Source organism: Ovis canadensis, chromosome 8 (genome assembly GCF_042477335.2).
Source record: "Ovis canadensis isolate MfBH-ARS-UI-01 breed Bighorn chromosome 8, ARS-UI_OviCan_v2, whole genome shotgun sequence".
NCBI lineage: Eukaryota > Metazoa > Chordata > Mammalia > Artiodactyla > Bovidae > Ovis > Ovis canadensis.
In genome coordinates this window covers 87,926,717-87,947,030 of record NC_091252.1, presented here as the reverse complement: position 1 = coordinate 87,947,030, position 20,314 = coordinate 87,926,717, and the positions used below count along the sequence as shown (strand labels likewise).

Below are 20,314 nucleotides of genomic sequence, written 5' to 3'. Positions count from 1 at the left end.
CTGAAAACCCATGTTTATAATGGCCAAGATCTGGAGTTACTTTTCTAAGCTCAAGTCTTGTTAATAACTGGATGATCTTCAGCAAATTACTTGATTTCTGAGTGAGCCCTCCCTAGAAAGTGGGAATAATGATACCCATTCCTAGAGATGTTGTAATGACTAAGTAAGGTATTCTCTGTAAGGTGCAAACACTATGATGGGCCAAAAAAGAGATCAATCCATGAATAGGTAGTATTACTGTCACTATTGCTATTACTTGATTGACCCCAGGGATGAGCAAAGAAGATCATAAAAGAAACAAGCCTTTAAAGAATTGATTATTTAAATTAGACAGTTGGATCTTCGAGAAAAAGAGAGAAGCTTCTCTGGTGGTCCAGTGGTTAGGAATTTGCCTGCCAATGCAGGGGACACAGATTCAATCTCTGGTCCAGGAAGATTCCACACGTAGCAGAGCAACTAAGCCTGAGCACCACAACTACTGAAGCCCATATGCCTTAGAGCCTGTGGTCGGCAACGAGAGGCCACTGCAGTGAGAAGCGGGAGCACCACAACTAGAGAAAGCCCCACACACAGCAACAAACACCCAGCAGAGCCAAAAAGAGAGAAAGAGAAGTTTGAAATTTCTAAAAATGAAAGAAACAGTGGTAGCAGACAACCCCACTTGTGGGTACTATGCTAACCTACTAACATATTTTATGCATTTTATTCCTTGGACTTTGGATTCTTTCAAGACCAACATTTACTGTTCATAAAGCCAAATAACTTTTGGAGAGGGAGAAACCCTGATGCTCTGTGTTGTTTACAACTAGAAAGGCAATGAAAATTGGGGAGGAGTGATTTTGGTGTTATTACCCAAGAGACACAAGATATAGGAATAACAAGCCCCAGGTTCATGGCCTGTAGAACCTCAGTGGTTTTGTTCAGACCTCTTTCATAGACCCAGCAAAGGCACACTGTCAGGCCTTTTCAGGATAATCAGCTTCTGATCCAGGACCTCAAAGTGTGAAGAGAAATTCAAGACCATTCCGAAACTGACAAGCATATAGAAACACAACAGTTGAGGAAAGGAGTGTGTGTGTGTGTGTGTGTGTGTGTGTGTGTGTGTTAGTCCCTAAGTCGTGTCCAATTCTTTGCAACCCCATGGACTGTAGCTGTCCAGGCTCCTCTGTCCACGGAGTTCTCCAGGCAAGAATACTGGAGTGGGTTGCCATTCGCTTCTCCAGGGGATCTTCCCAACCCAGGGACTGAACCCAGGTCTTCTGCATCGTGGGCAAATACTTTACCATCTGTGCCACCAGGGAAGCCCTGGAAAATTATGGGAGGGAAAGGAGTAATAGCCTTGAAAATTGTGTAGGAACCAAATACCCAATGGTTTGCATTAGCTCTACTTTCTTCAGTCCCAGCTGAGTAGAGGATTCATTTTTTGGTTAAAATCCTTTTTCTTTCTTCCTCCTCATTGTCTATCTCCTTATTCTCCAAACTAGATGTCTGCGGCAGGCAGCTGAGTAGCTGTGAGGACTGTCTCATTGGAAGTAAGAGGCTCCAGCAGTTCATCCTGTTCCAGTTCTGATTCACGTGAGAGTTCCTTCATACGTGGTCAGACTCTTAATACAGGATTAGAACTATAGCTGTTTAGAATTCCAAAGCCAGAAGAGGTTTTGTAGGGCTTCTAAATAGGCGGCGGACTTCACAGGTGGGGTTAGTGGTAAAGAATCTGCCTGCCAATGCAGGCAATTCAGGAGACTCGGGTTTGATCCCTGGGTCAGGAAGATCCCCTAGAGGAGGAAATGGCACTCCACTATTCTTGTCAGGAGAATCCTATGGACAGAGGAGCCTGGGGAGCTACAGTCCATGGGGTTGCAGAGAGTTGACACAACTGAGTGTCTGAGCAGCAGCAGCTAAACAGCCAGGCCCTTGCATTCAGGCTCGGTAGGTTCCATGGACCCAGGAACAACAGTGCACCCCCACTCTCGGAATACTGACCCGACCAGTCGCACCGTGCTTCTGAGGACAGTGGCCAAGCCTGGCATTGGTGATGTTAACATTTTGGTTAGTCACGAAATAAAGTCTTCACCCAGAAAACTTCATTTCCTATACAGCCGGTCCAATGAAAAACTTTCCTGAAATTTTTACTTCATTAAAACAGGCCAGTTCTACAATGAAGAAGTGACCTCATTGGGTAGTATATGCCAGTTTGGTCCTTAGAGAAATCAGGGTTTACTCCACTGGCATCTCTAGCTGATTTTCAGACAGACCTAGGTCCTGCGCCCCAGCCCTCCCTTGTAATTTGGGCAGGCTACATAAAAATAAACCTTCCAGTATTACTCCATTGACTCAGACTGCCTGTGGTTTTAAACATTTTGAAGGTTAGCATGGTATTTACAAACCTGAGGAGGTTTTAATCTTTTATATCACATGCTAGTACTGGATTAGAGTTCCAGAAAAACATCTATTTCTGCTTTATTGACTATGCCAAAGCCTTTGACTGTGTGGATCACAACAAACTGTGGAAAATTCTGAAAGAGATGGGAATACCAGACCACCTGACCTGCCTCTTGAGAAACCTGTATACTGGTCAGGAAGCAACAGTTAGAACTGGACATGGAACAACAGACTGGTTCCAAATAGGGAAAGGAGTACATCAAGGTTGGATATTGTGACCCTGCTTATTTAACTTATACGCAGAGTACATTATGAGAAACACTGGGCTGGAAGAAGCACAAGCTGGAATCAAGATTGCCGGGAGAAATATCAATCACCTCAGGTATGCAGACAACACCACCCTTGTGGCATAAAGTGAAGGAGAACTAAAGAGCCTCTTGATGAACGTGAAAGAGGAGAGTGAGAAAGTTGGCTTAAAGTTCAACATTCAGAAAACTAAGATCATGGCATCTTGTCCCATCATTTCATGGCAAATAGATGGAGAAACAGCGTCAGACTTTATTTTGGGGGCTCCAAAATCACTGCAGATGGTGACTGCAGCCATGAGATTAAAAGACGTTTACTCCTTGGAAGGAAAGTTATGACCAACCTAGACAGCATATTAAAAAGCAGAGGTTTTTTAATTTAAAGTTACTTTGCCGACTAAGGTCCATCTAGTCAAGGCTATGGTTTTTCCTGTGGTCATGTATGGATGTGAGATTTGGACTGTGAAGAAAGCTGAGTGCCAAAGAATTCATGTTTTTGAACTATGGTGTTGGAGAAGACTCTTGAGAGTCCCTTGGACTGCAAGGAGATCCCACCAGTCCATCCTAAAGGAAATCAATCCTGAATATTCACTGGAAGGACTGATGTTGAAGCTGAAACTCCAATACTTTGGCCACCTGATGTGAAGAGCTGACTCAATGGAAAAGACCCTGATGCTGAGAAAGATTGAAGGTGGGAGGAGAAGGAGACGACAGAGGATGAGATGGTTGGATGGCATCACCAACTTGATGGACATGAGTTTGAGTAAGCTCCGGGAGTTGGTGATGGACAGGGAGGCCTGGCGTGCTGCAGTCCACGGGGTCGCAAAAAGTCAGATATGACTGAGCGACTGAACTGAACTGAACTGGATTCACAAACTGCTAATAAATAGACTCTCATATTGGCTTCCAGGCAATGGTGGCGATTTGTATTTTCACTGTAATGTGTGCACAGCTTTTCAAGAGGTTTGCTAATTAGTTTAGAAATGTTCTGCGGAAAAAATGAGGAATGGCCTGGAAAGCCAGTTATTTTCTCTTTTAAATTTTAAATAAAAAAAAAATGTAATTACTTGGTGATCACAAATAAAGTGAAATGGTTACTTGTCCACCTAATATCAGCTTTTTTTCTCTTATGAACCTGCCAATTGACACTTTGAATAATTGAATTCAGTAGAAAGGATTCTCAATGACTGAGAATATAAGAATCATGTCTCTGTTTTGAGGTAGGTAATTGAATAAATAAAGTTTATATATGGAAGATGTTCTCCTATTTTAGGGTTAAGTTAAACACACACACTGACCCACAGACATAGAAAACAAAACTATGGTTACCAAAGGGGAAAGGGTATAGTATAAATCAGGAGTTTCAGAGTATCATATACATACCACTATATATAAAATAGATAATCAATGAGGACCTACTGTGTAACACAGGGAACTAAACTCAGCATTTTGTAATAACCTATAAGGGAAAAGAATCTGAAAAAGAATATATATATATTTCAATGTATATATTTGCATGTATAACTGGATCATTTTCTGTACACCTGAAACACAAAATTGTAAATGTTTTATACTTCAATAAAACATTTAAGCACACACACATTTTGCTTCCAATTAGTACAATACAACTGTCAAAAGAAAAAGGAGGTTGTGAAATTCAAATCAGGAAATGTTCTTACTTACTAGTAGCTATGGGAGAGCTCTGAGGGGGAAAAGAATAAAATAAAAGAGCTTTAAAAAAGAAAAAGTTTGGGCATTCTGTGTGTAAAGTGGACTACTGAGCATTGTAGATACGCTGGTTAACATCCCTGATCACACATAAAGAAACTCGGATCACACAGTGCATACAGCAGATGTAGCTTACAGACTGTATCCTGAACCTGGTCTCAAGAAACACATCAGTTACCCTGATCAGTTACCACTCTGCCCCTGGCAAAACATATCTGATAATCAAAGAAACTAAATGAAAAACCTTCCTTCAAACCGAATGGCTGAATTAGGTCTAACATATTCACGGAAGACAGGAGAGGAAAAAAAAAAAAAAGAAAGCTAAAATATTCACATATGTCTCAGTGGTGATTCCAAATCCAGATTAGTGTCTACATCGTTTCTCAAAAAGAGCTTGCTAAGATGTGGTGCTACAATCTTAGACAATGAGAAGAAGTTTGTATGCTTAAGTCTTCTAGTTTGCTTCCTCGTTTTGTTTTTAACAGTGAGGGAAAGGCTCGTGTGGGTGGTTTCTAGAGATTTTCATAATTAAAACTGGTTTGATTATTTGCATAAATCAAACAAGGTGGTTGAAGATAAAGCAGTCTCAGTTATCAATAAGTTTTGGTGAATCACTGTTTCACATAACTGTTCAGCTCTAAATTTCCTGATCATTGTTGTTGTTCAGTTGCTCAGTCGTGTCTGACTCTTTGCAACCCCAAGGACTGCAGTGTAGCATGCCAGGCTTCCCTGTCCATCACCAACTCTCGGAGCTTGCTCAAACTCATGTCCATCGAGTCAGTGTTGCCATCCAACCATCTCTTGTCCTCTGTCATCCCCTTCTCCTCTAGCCTTCAATCTTTCCCAGCATCAGGTTCTTTTCCAGTGAGTTGGCTCTTCACATCAGGTGGCCAAAGTGTTGGAGCTTCAGCTTCAGCATCAGTCCTTCCAGTGAATATTCAGGGTTGGTTCTTTTACGATTAACTGGTTTGATCTCCTTGCTGTTCAAGGGACCCTCAAGAGTCTTCTCCAACACCACATTTCAAAAGTATCAATCCTTTGGTGCTCAGCCTTCTTTACGGTCCAACTCTCACATCTGCACATGACACCCTGATCACATTCTTTTACAAAGCTAAGGAAGGCATAAGATATTTGCCATGGATGCCATTAGCAAGCAATCACGTGAAATTCATAGACCACCACCCACTCTACCAACTCAGATCCATAGGATGAATTCTGTTTTTTGTAGATCAATTTTGCTATTAGAGCAAAAAATGCTGGCCCACAGCATCTCCAAACATGAGTTCACCAGAAGCAGATTGGAATCTGTTGTGGCTGTGTTGTATGGGTTTATCACAGAGATTCAGACATTGCTCTATGACAGGAAAAGCAGTCACTATACAGAGTGAGTGAGAAATTTAACAATGCCACTTAATACACATTTTCATATTATCTACAAAACAACTTTCTTAATCCTGACTTCATGCAAAATTCTTCTTGAATTTTTACTTTATATAAGATATTCCAATGGTCTCCCTAGCAGTACCTCAAGAATATTCCATGGGCAATTTTCACTGTGAATTTCAAACATCAGCCTGAGCTATTGAAAAAAGGCCCTGGGTTATTTTTTGGGTGTTTTTTGTTTTTTTTTTTTTTCAAAATGCTGTATACAATGGCTTTCAAAGTACAAGACATGATAGAGTGAAAAAATATTAACTCCTTAACTTTGTTTTTCTCTCTGTAATACTAGCCAGACTGTGTTTTTTCTTAATTCCAAGCAGCAGGGAATCTAATTTATGAACTTTTTCTCAATAAAAAAACAACAAATGGAAAGTTTAATGTTGAATTAAGGAGTTTTCAAGATTAGCAGGTACACAATGACAGATTTATAGGGGTCAAGGAATGACAACTATATTTTAGGTCTAGGAAACATCTGCTCAGAGTAAGTAGTTTATGGTTTCCATTTCAAATAGAAGGAAAAAAATGACATTGATCTAAGACTTTGGTAGTTTTATTTTTTATCTTTTAACCAAAGATAATCCAAACCCTATTCCAGTGGGTTTGTACAATTCCTTGATAAATTCTATGGACATCAAGGAGATACAGAAATTACTACATAAGGAAAGGATAAAGGTAAGAGAGAATCAAAGTTTTCAATGGAAAATTCATAAGCCTATGCTGTAGGTGGAAAAGGTTAATTAAATATAACATTTAATTAATCTAAAATTTGTTCTGCATGTAAGACAATAGAGTGCATGGGCTTCCTCAGTCACCTCGACGTACTAATCTAAAAGAGTAAAATCCCTGGAAATACTCAAAAATCGACATGTCACAGATAGTAATACAGATACGGAGAAATTCTGCACAAATATACAACAACCTTGATAATGAATTCATCTTTTTTTTTAACTCTAGTCTTTATACTCATTCTAGATAATTACATGAAGCCAGGAGTTGGCTGTTCTCCAGTGACTTTGGATTGTGGACACTGACCAAACTGTTTGACATTTTACCCCGTTCCCTTCTATTTTCAGTCCACATTTTCCCTCCATGGTGACTTTCTGGTTATGTATTATCTGGTTTTGGCAGTCTTTACTGCCCACTTCAGATAATTGCTCAACTCTCAACTTGGCTTCTTGCTGGGTAGGCTTGACCTAAGAGAATGGATGAAGAAAGAGCCAGCATTTTCCTTTGATCTCACAGAGCTCAGGATTCCATTATATAATCTACCATAAATCCTGGCTACAGAGATTGACATCAACTTCCAACCTTGCCATAATATGACAGTCCTCATTGATTCATTATAAATCCTGACATTTCTTAATTAACATGAACTCAGTACTTCAGTTCATCAGTGATAAGACTTTTTAAAAGTTGCCTTCTCAATATTTTTAAGGGTTTCCTTGATTAATTTTTCTCTTCTGCAATCTAAGCCTTAAATGCCAAATGTTCTAACTGGCTATCTGCCTCTAAGGTTTAAACTCACAGATGTTTCCTTGTGGCCACAGCAAATACCACTCCTCTGAGAATAAGTTTGATAAACAAAATTGGCAATAAATTTAGAACTGAAGAGCTGGATAAGAAATTTAAGGACAGCCCTGGATAAGAAATTTAAGGGCAGCCCTTGTTAGTTACACTTTCGTAAATCTACGAAGTTGTCTAGAGTACTCAATTCTCAAATATCGGTGTTGGTGAATTCTAGAAATCCCATCAACAAATTGGAGCCTTAAGCAATCCAAAAACTTCCTTAACAGTATAAATCCCTTCCCCTACTGAACTTTTTATCATGGCTGTTAACAAGTAGAAAATTGGCGCACTTCAGTTTCGCTTCTCTTCCAAATGCCGAGGGAGGAGTCAAATGGACAGACTCCAGATGGTGAGAAGAAAGTGAAGCAAGGGCCCTGTGTAGTCTGAACATAGATAATTTGTGAGCTTCTCTGAATGATTAATACTCAACTCTATTAATATTGCTTATGCAACATGAAGGCCATAGTAAGCAGGAGGCCTTTGCCTTCTGCTTTTTCATTTCCTAGAAAACAACATTCTTCTATGAAACCTTTCCCTCACAAACTAGATTTGGAAATACCTCTTGGCTTGATTTGTGACGCCTAAATAATCTGGAGGGGTAGGCCCACAGACCAACATGAGCAATGTTCCTCATGCTGAATGTTATGATGTCACCCTGTCCCTGTACTTTTCTGCTTAAAATAAAATGCCTCAACATTGCCCACCAGGGAGCATCCTCAGGAGTGGAGTATTATCACTTGAGATTTATTGTAACTGAAATTAAATTATTTAGTGTGCTTGGCCTTTCCCCTCAACTCCCAACCCCCAACAAGTCTTTGCCTTTTCTTTTTTTTTTTTAAATTAGTATCCTTGCCTTCTATTTCTCCTTCAATTCAGTTCAGTCGCTCAGTCGTGTCTGACTCTTTGCGACCCCATGAATCGCAGCATGCTAGGCCTCCCTGTGCATCACCATCTCCTGGAGTTCACCCAAACTCATGTGCATCGAGTCGGTGATGCCATCCAGCCATCTCATCCTCTGTCATCCCCTTTTCCTCCTGCCCCCAATCCCTCCCAGCATCAGGGTCTTTTCCAATGAGTCAACTCTTCACATGAGGTAGCCAAAGTACTGGAGTTTCAGCTTTAGCATAATTCCTTCCAAAGAAACCCCACGGTTGATCTCCTTCAGAATGGACTGGTTGGATCTCCTTGCAGTCCAAGGGACTCTCAAGAGTCTTCTCCAACACCACGGTTCAAAAGCATCAATTCTCCAGTGCTCAGCCTTCTTCACAGTCCAACTCTCCCATCCATACATGACCACAGGAAAAAACATAGCCTTGACTAGATGGACCTTAGTCAGCAAAGTAATGTCTCTGTTTTTGAATATGCTATCTAGGTTGGTCATAACTTTTCTTCCAAGGAGTAAGCGTCTTTTAATTTCATGGCTGTGGTCACCATCTGCAACCAGGCCAAAAAGAAAGCACAATCTGACTCCTTCCCTTTATTCTCAAATCACAGGATCCATAAGCACAAAGCATGTCAGGCAGCTGCAAGAGATATCAGAATCTTCTTTGTCTGACTAGAGTCCTAAATCAATAGAATGATGACATGTCTTTTATTCCCAGTGTAGATGCCCATGGATTTGATTGTGCTTTTACTTATATAAGTATCTCAAGTCACTGTTCTAAGTGGAGATTGCTGAGAGCAAGAATTACAGAATCATAAAGTGGTATAGCAACAGGGTGCACAGGGCACCCCTAATACAATGCCTTCATTTAATTGATGGGGGAAATGGAACTTCAAAATTGGACTTGTTCAAACAAAGCAGGAGGCATAACACCTTCTGATTTCAAAAAAAAATATTATCAAGCTACAGCAATCAAAACAGTATTGTACTGGTATAAAGACAGATATATGGACCAACAGAATGGGAGAGTTCTAAACAAATCTACATTTACATAGTTGATTGGTCTTCAACGAGGTGCCAAGAGTACACAGTGATGTACTGTACTGTGTATTGTCTCTTCAGTAAATGGTGTTGGGAAAACTGGATTCTACTCAGAAAACAATGACATTGAATACTAACTTACACAGTATGCAAAATTCAACTCAAAATGGATTGAAGACTTGAACGAAAGACTCAAAACTGTAAAAATCCTATAAGAAAGGGGGGAAAGCTTCATGACATTGATCTTGCCAATGATTTAACACGTATGACACCGAGAGCACAGACAACAAAAAACAAAATAGACAGGTGGAACCGCATCAAACTAAAAAGCATCTGCACAGAAATATTCAACAAAGTGAAAAGACAACCTACAGAGTGAAAGAAAATATTTGCAAGCCATATAACTGAAAAGAGTTAGTCTACAAAATACGTAAGGAAGTCATACAACTTAATATCAGAAATACAAATAATCCAATTTTTAAAGGGCTAAGAACTTGAACAAACGTTTCTCCAAAGATAAACGTATGGCAAATGGATACATGAAATAATGCTCATCACCACTGATCAACAGAGAAATGCAAATCAAACCACAATGAAATATCATTTACACCATCAGGATGGCTGTTATTAAAAAGACAAGTACTGGTGAGAATGTGGAGAAATTGGAACGTTTGCATACTGTTGGTAGGAATGCAAAACAGGTTCAATTGCTATGGAAAACAGTAGGAAGTTCTTCAAATTTAAAAATAAAACTAGCAGATGACCCAGCAATCCCATTCTTGGGTTTACATCCAAAAGAACTGAAATCAAGATCTGGAAGAGATATTAGCACTCCCATGTTCATTGCAGCACTATTCAAAGTAGTTTGTTCGGTGTGAACATAACCGGAATGTGCATCCAGAGATAAACTGATTAAGCAAATGTGGTATATATTGGAATATATATGGAATACATAATGGAATACTATTCAGTCTTAAAAAGAGTAAATTTTTCAGTATGTGACAATATGGATGGACCAGAAGGACATTATGCTATGGGAAATAAGCCAGTCACAGAAACATAAGTACTGCATGATTCCAGTTATATGAGATATCTTAAGTAGCCAAATTAATAAAATTAAAGACTGGCATGGTGGTTACCAGAGGCTTGAGAGAGGAGGAAATGGGTTATTAATCAATAGACATAAAGTTTCAATTAAATAAGCCCTAGAGATCTATTGTCTGACTTTATTTATCTGGACTCCAAAATTACTGCAGATGGTGATTGCAACCAAAAAATTAAAAGATGCTTACTCCTTGGAAGGAAACTGATGACCAATCTAGACAGCATATTAAAAACCAGAGACATTACTTTGTCAACAAAGATCCATCTAGTCAAGGCTGTGGTTTTTCCAGTGGTCATGTTATGGATGTGAGAAGTGGACTATAAAGAAAGCTGAGCTCCAAAGAATTGATGCTTTTGAACTGTGGTGTTGGAGAAGACTCTTGCAAGTCCCTTGGACTGCAAGGAGATCCAACAAGTCCATCCCAAAGGAGATCAGTCCTGGGTGTTCACTGGAAGGACTGATGTTGAAGCTGAAACTCCAAGACTTTGGCCACCTGATGCGAAGAACTGACTCATGGGAAAAGACCCTGATGCTGGGAAAGATTGAGGGCAGGAGGAGAAGGGGACAACAGAGGATGAGATGGTTGGATGGCATCACCAACTTAATGGACACGGGTTTGGGTGGACTCTGGGAGTTGGTGATGGACAGGGAGGCCTGGCGTGCTGAGGTTCATGAGGTCGCAAAGACTCAGACACGACTGAGCGACTGAGCAACTGAACTGAACTGAGAGATCTATTGAACAACATCTATAGTTAACAACAATGTTTTTTCATTAATTCACTTTTTGTTTTGTATTGGGGTATAGCCAATTAACCATGCTGTGATAGTTTCAGGTGAACAGTGAAGGGATTCAGCCATACATATGGATACATGTGTATGTGCAGCTAATCAATTTTTTTGGAGTAGAGTTGCTTTACAACATTATGTTAGTTTCTACTGTACAGCAAAGTAAATCAGCCATATATATACATAGGTCCCTCCCTTTTGGACTTCCTTCCATTTGTTAAGAAAATAGAGCTCATGTTAAGGGTTCTTACCACAATAAAATATTTTTTTAAAAGACTATTCAGCACCTAGTACAAAGTACCTATTTAATAACTACAAACAAATTAAAACAACCCTTAATCTAATCTAATAGAAATATGAACTCTTCTAAATCTACATTTTGTTTAAATAAAATAATTTTACTAGAAAAATATTCCAAGTTAATAGCATTTTACACATATATGAGTAACATATATATAACTTTTCAAGTTCTGTCACTTAATCTTCATTCCATCACTAGGAGCATCTTTAATCAATGTTTGGTAGTTATTATGCCCATTTTACAGTTGGGAAAACAGAGCCTTGAGCATGCAAGCTATTTGCTGAGATTATTCGGCACCTCAGTGGCAGAGTTATATCTTCTGAATCCTAACCTATTTCTTTCTCTGCTAGTCATTTTGGGAGCAAAAATATTTTTTACAACCATAAACAATCAAGATTTTTTAAATTGTATCACACCTCTCTTGAACTGGGGCTTCCCTGGTAAAGAAACTGCCTACAATGCAGGAGACCCCCATTCAATTCCTGGGCTGGGAAGATCCCCTGGAGAAGGGATAGGCTATCCACTCCAGTGTTCTGGCCTAGAGAATTCCATGGGATATACAGTCCATGGGGTCACAAAGAGTCAGACACAACTGAGTCACTTTCACTTTTCACTTTCTCTTAAACTAGTTTAATCATCTCCAGAGTGACATGCTCACTCTTCATCTGAGAATTACAATTTACACAGCATTTTCCTAAGCTTAAGTTTTCATTTCATTCCAACCCTACTCTAGAGTGTCTACACCATCAGTCCAGAAGTCTGACAGTTACCTCTCAATTACAAAATAATCTCACACCACTCCCTGCACCCTTCTCACTCATGTTTCCACAAGCTGGCAAATGAGTCCTCAAATCCTTTATCCCCATGCCTTTACTTATGTTCTTGTCTTTCCTTAAATCTTCCTATGTAAACATTACCCATCCATTAGGGCCATGGGCAAATGTTACTTCCTATGTGAAACCATCCCTAACCATCTCCTCCCTCTCCATCCCTCTTTCCCATTACCCCTCCCCCAGAAATAGGTTCCCTTCTTTGCTTTCACACCACATGTTGACTTTTCATGAAGCACTCATCACATTCTACTTTGCCATATTATAATATGTGACATGATGGTCATCGTGTAATAATCATATATCCTGTCATGTGCCTTAGTGACCATAACTGATAGCGAATGTCCCAGGACCTAGGAATAGGTCAGGCTCTATCACACACAATTATGAGCCCAACAGCCAGTGCAGGGCTTCCCAAGTGACTCAGTGGTAAAGAATCTGCTTGCCAACACAGAAGATGCAGGTTGGATCCCTGGACTGGGAAGATCCCCTAGAGAAGGAAATGGCAACCCACTCCGGTATTCTTGCCTGGAGAATCCCCTTGGACAGAGAAGCCTGGCAGGCTACTGTCCACGGGGTAGCAAAGAGTCGGACACAACTGAGTAAACACCACCACCACCCAGTGCATCCCAGCACCCCCGAGGCACTAGAGTGAGGTGGGCACAAACCCGTCATTGCGCTTGAGACGCTTTCAGTCTGGTTGGGAGCAGAGACTCTGGACAGACGTTAATAAACCACAGCAGGGCCTTTGTAAATATTACTCATTCCTTAAATAAAATCGGGGGAAAAAACTGAACAGTGTGTGTCGAATTGAACTATATTGGATTCTAAGTAATCTCTAAATATCCTTTAGTAAAATTTGATGCAGGGAAGCCTGGGGGCAGGGCAGGGGTAGAGACCTTGGGGAAGGGTTTTGTGTTTCTTGCTAAAAAGGTACAGAGGCAGCAGTGTATGCCCTTTTGTCTTGAGTGGCAGCAGTTTCACTTGGTGACTGTAGAAACAAAAATAAGCAAAAAAAAAAAAAAAATGATGTAAGTAGAATTTTCAAAATTTCAAAGAAATCTATATTTGTCACATAGTTTTAAGGTGAAATATAGTCAAATGGATCATCATATATGATGTGATCACCTCTATTACTTTACAGTACATGGTTTTAAGGAAGTGAATGTTGACAGCTATAGTTAGTCGCTCAGTCGTGTCCGACTCCTTGCAACATCATGGACTGTAGCCCACCAAGCTCCCCTGTCCATGGGATTATCCAGGCAAGAATACTGGAGTGGGTAGCCATTCCCTTCTCCAGGGGATCTTCCCAACCCAGGGATCGAACCCAGGTCTCCTGCACTGCAGGCAGATTCTTTACCATCTGAGCCACCAGGGAAGCCCCAATAGTGAGTAAAGATGAGAGTATAAAAGACAGCTTTCTGTGAGATAGTTTCTTGTGGATTTCTTTGTGCCTTTTTCGAACTTCTGAAGGGAAATACCCCACTGAGGCTATTTCTATGAACAGCAGAGGGAAGAAAGGTCTCAGAAATGTAGTTCATCCATTTGCAAAAAGGCTTTTAGGTCTTCTGAACCAACCTAGGGGAATAAGCATGTTTAGAGTGCTCGGCTGCTGGTTATTGGGTCAGAGTACAGTTTGGTGGGATCGAGGAAAAAGAAGGAGAAGGCAATGGCAACCCACTCTAGTACTCTTGCCTGGAAAATCCCATGGACGGAGGAGCCTGGTAGGCTGCAGTCCATGGTTGCTAAGAGTCGGACACGACTGAGCGACTTCACTTTCACTTTTCACTTTCATTTATTGGAGAAGGCAATGGCGACCCACTCCAGTGTTCTTGCCTGGAGAATCCCAGGGACGGGGGAGCCTGGTTGGCTGCCGTCCATGGGGTCGTGAAGAGTCGGGCATGACTGAGTGACTTCACTTTCACTTTTCACTTTCATGCTTTGGAGAAGGAAATGGCGACCCACTCCAGTGTTCTTGCCTGGAGAATCCCAGGGACGGCAGAGCCTGGTGGGCTGCCGTCTCTGGGGTCGCACAGAGTCAGACACGACTGAAGTGACTTAGCAGCAGGAGCAACAGAAGAAGAAGAAGAAAAAGAAAAAGAAATGCCAAAACCCCAGTGGGGTTACCGTCCCAGCAAAGGACAGGGACCCAGACCAGGGGCCGTGACTGCATAGACTTGTCCATTTCCCTAGGTTGTCCTTTTGTTGGGGCCTGTCTCTTCCCCCTCATGACTGCCAGTTCCCACCCGGGGCTGTGTGTTGTCGTCAAGGTAGTGAGAAAGGGAAGCTGGAAGGCTGTGCCTCCATCTGCATTCATTCTTAGCAGGAAACCTCAAAGAACTGAGAGTTGCTGATGACTATAAATAGAAGAGAGAAGCCAGTTGAAGCTCCTGATGGCCGAGGTTAGTAAAATGAAGCGCCAGGTGTGCAGCTGAAACAGTGTTTGTGGTTTTTTACAACAAAACTGGGAGGGCAGCTCCTGGCCCTTTGTCTTCTCAGACAAATCAGAGAGCATCCCAAGGACTACTGGGATGCCCTAGGGACAGGATTACAGAGAGGGAACAGGCTGACTCCCAGCCTGTCTGCCACTATCCCACCAAAGCCCCACCCCTCTGCCTGCCCTACTTACATTTCCCACCTGCCCCAGGGCCCAAGCCTCTCTGCCCACACCTCCACCACTGCACACACTCTCAGGCCTTTAGAGCACAAATGAACCCACCTTTCATCCCCATTTCATAGCATCACACAAGGGCCACTCTCACTCACGTGGTGACATGTAACTAAATCATTATTTATGCATTCTGCATCTAACACTTATGTTTCAAAAAGCTGAACTTTTTACAAAGTTCTTGTACTTACATTATTCAATTTAATCCCCATGAATAGCCATAAAGCTTCTATGAGTCAGATATCATTACCCAGTTTGCAGATGAAGATACTGAGACCCTGAGGATGTATGCTCTTATCTCTTATCAACCTAGATGCTCAGCTTGCTCCTCCAAGGCAAGGAACAATTCAGTTCAGTTCAGTCACTCAGTCATGTCTAACTCTTTGTGACCCCATGGACTGCAGCACTCCAGGCCTCCCTGTCCATCACTAACTCTCGGAGTTTACTCAAACTCATGTCCATCAAGTTGGTAATGCCATCCGGATGGTTATCTCATCCTCTGTTGTCCCCTTCTCCTCTCACCTTCAATCTTTCCCAGCATCAGCGTCATTTCCAATGAGTCAGCTCTTCGCATCAGGTGGCCAAAGTATTGGAGTTTCAGCTTCAACATCAGTCCTTCCAACGAACATTCAGGACTGATTTCCTTTAGGATGGACTGGTTAGATCTCCTAGGCAAGGATCATATGGATCCAAAACTTTAGAGATGAATGTTCTATCAAGGAATGGCTGGAAGTGTGGGCCTGGGAAACAGAGAAGCTTATCTTCTAGTCTTAGAACTCTCCTTTGTAAAGACACCTAACGTTGGGTACGTGACCTAAGTTTGCAAAGCCTCGGTGTCCTCATTTGTAAAACTGGAGCCACACTGTTGCTTACCACGTGGAATGGTTGTAAGAATTAAATGTGATCATGCTTATAAAAAGCATGGTACAAAATCAGAGCTCCCTAAAAGGGAAATACTAATACAATTGCTGTTCCTACCGCCTCGTGGGCATTAAATGTTTGTTATAGAGCCAGAGGGTGAAATCACTCCAGGTCTTTGGCATCGCATTGAATGAGAAATCAGGGTACAACTGTACACATGTACAGACTCAGGCTTGACCCAACCACCAAACCGAACACTTCTTCTGACAGCAAAATGAATGGGAAGCATTTGTACCGTTTCATTCATACTTGTCTCAGCAAGAATTTGCCCACTTTCTTTCCTTCTCCTCTTATCACAAATGGATGTAACTACCCTTAGGGTCACAAAGGAGAAGTCATAATGGAGGGTAGGATGTTAGGGATTTCTGCACCTTCTCTTCCAATACTTTATGCTCATTACAGATGCAGAAACATTGCACCCATGGCAGGCTCAGCTGACTGCTTTTGTTCTTTTTTTTTTTTTCAGGTCAGGTTCCCTCTTTGGTCCAATGGATGCAAACTCCTAGTGGCTGTGATACTGACCATGAGGTCTAGTCGTTTATTCCACCAACATTTAATATCAGGCAGTGTAACTAGGCTTGGAATAAAAATGACTTCATCCTATGGAGTTTCTAACATGTGAAGACTACAAGTGGTTTATTAAGTGGTTTAATCTCGTTTATTCCACACAATTAAATCCAGGGGCCACTCCTATTATCCCTACTTTACAGATGAGGAATTTGAGGCCAGAAGTTAAATCACACAACTAGAAAGTGATGGGCATGCTGGTTTGGACTCAGCCATCTCCTGTGGTTTTGAATCAAAATTGCTGAACATCTGAATCCTCACCAAAGAGGTTTGCTAGGGGAGACCTGAGCAGAAGCAGATGCTTTCCAGCAACATATTTTTAGGGGCAAATGGATAATGCAAGGATCTTCCTAGGTGGCGCTAGTGGTAAAGAATCTGCCTGCCAATGCAGGAGATATTAAGAGATGCGGGTTCAATCCCTGAGCCAGGAAGATCCCTGAGGAAAGGCATGGCAACCTACTCAAATATTCTTGCCTGGAGAATCCCATGGACAGAGGAGCCTGGTGGGCCACAGTCCATAGAGTCTCATAGAGTTGGACACAACTGAAGCAACTTAGCATGCACACAGGGATAACACAAGCCTCGGCATCCTAACTCTGTCTCAGAGTGAGAAAGAAAAAAAATTTACACTCCTTAGAAAGAATCATAAACTCACTGATGTGCAAGGTTTTGTCAGGGTCCAGTGGAAATAAACCAGAGGGAGTCAACGGAATTGGTGCCTAGAAGGCAAGATCACCTTCCTCACCATCACCTTCATCAAAAGCCACCTGCTAAGACTTCCCTATAGCTCAAATGGTAAAGAATCTTCCTACAGTGCAGGAGACCAGGGTTCAGTCCCTGCATTGGGAAGATCTTCTGGAGAAGGGTATGGCAATCCACTCCAATATTCTTGCCTGGAGAATCCCATGGACAGAGGAGCCTGGCGGGCTACAGTCCATGGGGTCACAAAGTGTCGGATACGATTGAGCAACTAACACATACAAGTACCTTGCTCTAAAACTAGCAGTGGATTACACTCTGTGCAGGGAGCGCAACAGTGGGATTAAGGACAGACACAGCCATGATGGACATGAATGGGCAGGACCATTTCTCAACCACTATGAGGGAAACTTAAGCTATGAATATTTTACAACCAATATCGATAATTTACTCAGAGCTGGGGGTCACTCTATTCTTGCCTACTAATCTTTGTACAACCTGCAACCATGAACAAGTTCTGTTCTCTGTTTTGGGCAAACTAAACCCTAGGCACCAGGCCCTGAGTCTTGGCGGTTGTACTGATCAACCGGACTAAATGAATATGGACAAATACTGAGAGAAGCCACAGAAAATCACATGAGAATGTTTAGCAGAACTGCAGTGCAAATATTTACATCGTATAGAGGTTGAGAGTGGGTGTTAGCAGAAAGGAAGAGATTCGATAACTCTAAATCCTAAACTGAATGAAAGATACAGAGTTAATTGAAATGAAAGATAACTGTTTGACTTCGTTCTTGCTGCAATTTTGAGAACATAAGCTTTAATCCCTTTCCTCAACTGTCATTGCCATAAAACAAAACAAATATCTCCAAGAGTCTAAGAAAAAATATCCAGCTAGGAAATAAGGCAATACATTCATATTCAAAATTTTTGCTTTTTTTCCCTCCATGTTGTTGTCTCTAAGGATTATGTTATTTTTATTCCCAATTTCTTTGAAACCTAATACCCTGTACAGTGTTATATCTAACCACTAGAATAGTATAGTCCCGTGCATTAAATCCTAGTGGGCAATCTTCATAGGATATTAACAAAATTGGAGCAAACATTTGCTTTGGAGAAATAGGAAAGGCTTATATAGAGTAGAAACAGGTTCTGAAGCCTACATCTCATAAGTATTCATCTAATTTCATTTCGTCTCTCGGGGTATTTTAAGATAAAATTCAAACACTGCAACCTCATATTCATAAACTCACTTTCAACATTAATATATACACCATATATACATCATAGAAGTGAGATAAACAAACATATATGTGTGTGTGTGTGTGTGTGTGTGTGTGTATAATATTCAAAACCAGGTGAGTTTCCCAGCAATCTTGTGCATGGAGTTACTTTGCAAGTCTGTTATATCTGGCCCAGAAAGCCAATAAAAAATCTGGCTTCTTTGAACAGAAATCAGTGCCATGATCCCAAGTCCTGATAAAGCTCAATCCTTACGTTAAGATTTTTTTTTTTTTATTATGTTGGCTACTATGGGCATGTCTGAGAGAGCGAAGACTGGTTACCCTCTTAGCACAGCACAGAACTTAGAACGTACTGCGCATTTCCTGAACCCTGTGGCATGCCTCTAACCAAAATGAAAGTACGCTGCCCTGTCTTTTGTGACTGCCACATCATTATTTAAGTAGCACTCTGCGGTGCGGGGAGACACTTACGTACACACCAACCCCCTGTAAAAAGTGTCCAGGAGCTTTCTTCCACAGGAGAGCAAACTGAGGCAGAAAGACCCAAGAGAACTTGCCCTGAAATCACAGGGCAATTTAAAGACAGGGTGGCTGACTTTTGGACTGCTAGATGGCGTAGCTTTTCAGAAAACTTGACTGCCTTCAGGAAACAAGTAATGGCTTATTCAGATTGCTTAGTTTCAACTCACAGAAGTTACGGCACCCAGAGATGACGAAAACAGGTAGTGTGTTCATGCTAGCCCGTGATCAGTCCAATTAATAATTCTTGAAATTCTGCCACATTTCAATAATCCAAAACCTCCTAGCTAGAGCTGGATCAAATAAATAGGCGTTATCTGGAGCAAGCAGACAGCCTGTCAGTGCAGTGCTAAGAAAAGGGTAGTCGGGTTGCCCTCTGACTCAGCTGAATATTATTTGAAAAGTGGATTTTTCACTGTACCAAGTTTAGACTTAACATTTCAACGTCATACTAATGCTTGCCAGCAACTTTGCAAAATATCCCTGGAGCATTAAGAGAAAAATGAACATCTTTTCACAGGAGAGGGAAGCTGTAAAGTTACATCACATTTGTAAATAGTAGCACATATAACAAAAAGAAAAAAAGTATATATATACATATATGCTGAGAAGAAGAAATAGGAGTACCTGCTTGAGGAGAAGAATGTCACTGAAAGACTGTCTTCTTACGCTATAGAAGGGCAAGGGAAAGGAACATTAACCTTTCGAGTCCGTTAAGGAACTTCTGAGCATGGAGCCTTTATTTTCAGTTTTGGTGAAATCCGTTCTGAGGCAGTAGACAAGAGGCTGTTATGACCATGAAATTAGGAAATGCAGAAAACTCAAAACTAAAGAACTAGCACCACCATTTGACTAGGAGTGGAAAAGTCTTCTGTACGAAATAGAGGAGGGGGTGGCCTTTCTTTCTCCACACCAGGCCTGATTCTCACTGTCCTACCACTTGGGTCAAGACAGACATTTCACGAGGGTATAAGTCATCTGTTAATCTGCCTGAATATTTTTTCTTTTTTTATGAATACCAGCTCACTTTCTCTTCACTACTAATAAAGGTTAAAGTCTAGACAGGCATTTGGGGTTGGAAAAATAATAATCAAACATTCACTGGGCACATAAATTTTGTTACAGCTCAGAGCAGGAGTGAGGATGCATGTTCAGTGAGCATTTTGGTAACTTTCTCATTCAACATTGGCTTGACAGCTTTGCACTGCTGGTCCCTGATCAGTTAGGTTCTTGACTTCAGTGTCCTGCTGAGGTTAACTTCTCTCTGCCTCTGAAGCCGTTCCTCTGCCATCTGATCGTCCCATGGCCCATCTAGCTTTTCGTCCAGCC

At 41.3% G+C, this 20,314-nt stretch overlaps 1 protein-coding gene across 1 annotated transcript in view; it reads right to left on the bottom strand.

Moving 5' to 3' along the window:
* ESR1 (estrogen receptor 1) overlaps window positions 1-19,753 on the bottom strand; it is a 401,644-nt gene extending 381,891 nt beyond the window's left edge. Inside the window, exon 1 of the mRNA XM_069598740.1 lies at window positions 19,613-19,753. The gene's annotated coding sequence lies outside the window, so the exon portion shown is untranslated. The remainder of the gene's footprint in view (window positions 1-19,612) is intronic.
* Between the last annotated feature and the right edge of the window lie 561 nt (window positions 19,754-20,314).